This window comes from Trachemys scripta, chromosome 8 (genome assembly GCF_013100865.1).
Source record: "Trachemys scripta elegans isolate TJP31775 chromosome 8, CAS_Tse_1.0, whole genome shotgun sequence".
NCBI classification, from domain to species: domain Eukaryota; kingdom Metazoa; phylum Chordata; order Testudines; family Emydidae; genus Trachemys; species Trachemys scripta.
Genome location: NC_048305.1, coordinates 105,014,168 through 105,018,908, shown reverse-complemented (window position 1 = coordinate 105,018,908; position 4,741 = coordinate 105,014,168).

The following is a 4,741-nucleotide window of genomic DNA, read 5'->3' as shown; positions in this document are numbered from 1 at the left end:
TATTGAGCGGAAAGCTTATGCTCTAATAAATGTGTTAGTCTCTAAGGTGCCACAAGTACTCCTGTTCTTTTTGCGGATACAGACTAACACGGCTGCTACTCTGAAACCTGTACATTAATTATAGTATATAAAGGTAGATATATTTTATAATAGTTAAAAGACAAACATTTACTTTGAAAAAGCATCTTTGTTTGTGTGCCCAGCAAGCAGACTCCTTCACACAGTCAGCCCCCGCAGTGTCACACCCGGTGGGGGGGGAACAGCTTGCTGAAAAAAATGCTTCCATTGCTTTGCCTCAGTGGCACTTGTCATCCACTACATTTTCCTTCTGAGTCAACACTGAGCCAACACCTCAGAATCTGAGGGGCAATGTGGTGCGGGAAGTGCAATCTGTCAGAAGAGACGTAAAATAGAGACCTTGACTATTTGTTGTTATTAAAAATCACGTGGCCCTTTCTGTGAGAGGAGGCGTGTTCGTCATATGGCTAAATTCCAGTACAGGTGAGTACATTCTGCCAACCCAAGTTCCCCTTGCAGTTTCAAATGGATATGATACTCTTCACTTCCTGTGCTAAACTGTAGTGCAGGGTTGCACTTTGTTTTATATAGTCTTGCACTACTAAAACAGCTGTTACGTTCCACTCCAGAAGACACTGCCTTTCAGTGATGCAGGAAGTGGTTCCTCTGCATCCCTACCTGAACAGGTGATACATTAACAATTTAAAGCACTTGAGTCCTTCAGATAAAAGGTGCTAGAGAAGAACACAGGCTGTTCATGAGTATAGCACAGGTGGTGCTCTAGTGTACTAGTTCACGGCTCTTTTGCATCCCTTTCCAAAATGCCGTCTTTCTGTTAAGGCTGTAAGGAAGTCTCTTCTCCTTACATATACCTCCATGTCCCATTCAAATCAGATGTTGTTATCTGTATAGTGCTGTCATACAGTTCAAACAGCTGGGCAGTCACATGCTTTGCATCAGGGGAAGGTTGTGCCCATAATATTCTCTGCTTTGCTGTGAGGCTGCAGCGCCTCAAAAGGACAGGACAAAAGGGACTATAACTTCAGAAGAAGGAATAAATACACTGGGGTTCTGTACAGTACTCATGCTTATTGAGAGCAGAACAGACTCCTCAGTCATTGTGCATAGTACAAAGGTAACAGCTCTTGATTTCGGGAGCACTGAAGAATATTTCAGGACTGTGTGTAGCAAACTTCATTCTAATTTAGTGCTGAGACTCCCAGCCATACCAGAGCAAGACATGATTTTTGCATGACAGAAAATAACCAAAAAGTAAAATCTCCTTCAGTCCAAAGTAGACACAAACATTAAAAGGATTCTGTAGTTTGATTACTTCAATATAGGGTCAGATTCTGATCTCACTCATTCCGGGGGAAATCTGATACACAGATGTAACTGAGGTCAGAATAAGGGACAAAATGTTTGGCCACTGATACCCTTTGATTAGAAGATTCTTGTGTTTAAGCCATAGGCCTGGATTAAAGCCAGCCAGGCAACTTGTTTTAAAGTAAATATCCTGTATGCTGTTTGCTGGATACTAGCATAATATTGTTTTAATTTTTCTCATTTCTCCATTGGGAATAATCATCTTGTTGAAAAGAACAGTGATCTAACGAGAGACTTAACTTGAGAGTCAGAACAATGAATTCATTGCAGCTGTGTGAGAGGGGAACCAAGGCGGAATCCACAAGGGGTTTAGTTCATTTTAGAGTAAAAAGACAGAAGGGGAGGTGATATTGGGACGCAGTTAAGAGTCAGAGATTAACACAGACTGGAACAGGAGGCAGAGCTCTCACTGCACTAGCCATAGAGAAAACGAAGCACTGCTTAACCAAACTATGGGGCAGAGATTAGGATGACCAGATGTCCCGATTTTATAGGGACGGTCCCGATTTTTGGGTCTTTTTCTTACATAGACTCCTATTACCCCCCACCCCCGTCCTGATTTTTCACATTTGCTGTCTGGTCACCCTAGCAGAGATAGAGATCCCGTTGGCTGTTGACTGTGTTCTTCCTTACTTTAACACCTGGTAGGCAGGGTGTTAAAGTAAGGAGGCTTTGGAAAACTTCTCTGTGTGTGTAGCACAGAATCCCCTGGGCAAAGGGTTTCCCTGTTTACCAACACCTCTCAACTAAGACCTGACAAACTCACTATACCAAATACATTCTTACAGGATAGTTATCCATAATGAGTAATATGAAAGGCATCTACAGAAAGTTCATAACTTGTCAAGACTTCTAATCATTGTGAGGTGTATGTACGGATAACATTTAGGGAATAATGTACACTGAAAGTTTGCTTTATGGACTTTGAGTAGAAATTGGTCTCCAGGAGGTAATGTGTCTAGATGGTCACCCACTCAAGCAAGGAGCTGTTGCCCCTCCCTAGTCTGCTGCAGAGGTAATGCAAAGCTCTGTTGTCTACCCTTGCCACAGTCAACGGAAAACTGTCCGAGACAATCAAAACCACTTGAAGGTAGAAAAGAAACTGCAACAAGGCCAGAGTTCGCCCCCCTGCCCCTGAATAGAAACAAATGGCTGTTTTCAGTATAATAGAGCATAGAGCAAGGCACTCTGGATCCATTCACTGAGAAAAACCCTGGCAGAGACGGGTGCTTTCTTGAATGCTTGGATCCTGATTATTGAGAAACCAGCCAGCTTTACAGCAATTGGGGAAAAGTCTATTAGATTGGCAAGGTGACAACTGATAAATGTAGACTCAGATTCACGTTTTATGATTTTGTTTTGTAGTGTAACCACTTGTTTTCACCACTCTCACTTGATTCTGGTCAAACCTTTATTCTTTCTTAAATAAAAACTTCTTCTGTTTTGTTATAAGTGCTCACAAGCTCTGGGTGATTTACAGGAGCGGTGGCTTAAGGTAAAACTGATAAACCGGGGCACAGTGCTCTGTTGGCAGCAGAGGATCTGGAATTCTTGTGAGCAGCCAGTGCAAGGGGTTAGATATCACTGGGGAACGATTCAAAGGGATTTGAGGATTGGGGTGCACCTACTGTTAACCTGCAAGGCGAAGGAAGGGCTAGCATAAGCCCAGAGGGCTTATGTAGGGCTGGCAGTATCAGGGAGCTGATACCCAATTACCACAAGAGAGACTCCCTCCCACTGGAGGCAGAGGCTAACAATGTGACTCAACAACATGGGTACCCCCAGGGGGGCAAAGTTGTGGCAGTACATAGAATATTCCCTGTTCCAAACAGCATCATGAATGAGAAGAATTAGGCAATTATTTCTAATGACAACGTCCAAAGTCTGGGGAGGCAAACTGAGATCGTGGGGGGCAACTGTTCCCCTTGACCAAAAACAAATGATACCCTGTCTGGTAGGAATGTATTTCTGCAACTTTTACCTGGAGATGCCAGAGGGACAATCTGGTGCCTGAGTTTATGGGTCTGCTTATCACCCTCTGCCAATATTTATTTAACATAGATGATTGGTTTCATACTGAAAACAGCATACACCATTTGCTTTGCTTATAAACTTTGAGATGTCACACTAAATTAACCCTCTAAGTAATGTGATATTATCTAAACTGAAAGTCGTCTTCTGCCAACAGGAAAATTACTTCTGCTAGAGGGCAGCCACCTGTGAATTTAAATCCTGGCTTGGTAGGGTTGGACTGGGCTTCAAAATGCATTCCAAATCCTCATGCTTTTTGGACTCTTTATTTTAACCACATTTTCTAAAAATCACTGTTGTCCCTGACAAGGGAGTAGGGAAAAGATGCAACAGGCATCTGAACCATTTAGCTAAGGTGACAATTTTAATGTGGAATGCAATCCCCACTTCCCCCATTGTGCAAAGATTTTGTGTGCATATGTGGAGAGGAAACATGAATCATAGCTCAGCTGGGGGATGGAAGAAGTGGAAGAAGAGGTAAGGAGATCAAAGGGAGGAAAGAAATTAAAATTTGCATCGAGATCTTTCTATTCCATTTATTCCATAGTATTTAGTTGTATGCCAAGGTTGTGCACCTTCAGTGCACAGTTTGTACATTTGTTTCACTGAGGAGAGAATCAATAATAGGATTGTGTGCCACACATGATTAGATAGAGTGAAAATATGCCTGGTATCCACCGCACGCCAGAAGGCCACCTGTACAGAAATGTAATTTCCAAAATTAGTGCCTTCAGCATGGGGCACCTGTGGAAATGGCATTGAAATACAGTGTGGGATATGTTATGACTTCCATGAGGGAGCAGTAGTACTATGTTTGCAGGATAGTGGGCAGGCCTGGGAATATTTCCTGCAGTAGTCGGGACATCTGGGGTTCTGCCTATATCGGCGCTTTTAAAGAGACAGCTTCATATTGACTGAAACTTGAAAAACATTAACGTTTCAGCTAAAAGGAATAGAGATGATTGATAATTTTTTCTGTTCCCTTATTAAGTTTGTAGAAGATCCGTTCCTTCATCACCAGTTTGCTTTACTTCCTGCTTGCCACTGTCATATCATCACAAACCCGTATGTAAGACTTCACAGTCTGAGATATGATTGTGATGTCATACATTCAGCATTATGATCTCAATGAATAGGTAAATAAGAGAGAAAGAATGGGCTGGATGGAAGATACTCTTTTAAGACACAAATATTTTTTGTAGCTGTCAAAATATAAAAGGAAAATTGGGGAGTTTCACACTTAAAATTAATTTATCTAAATTTCACATTTGTTTCATAAAGATTTTCTCAGTATGAACATCCCTCT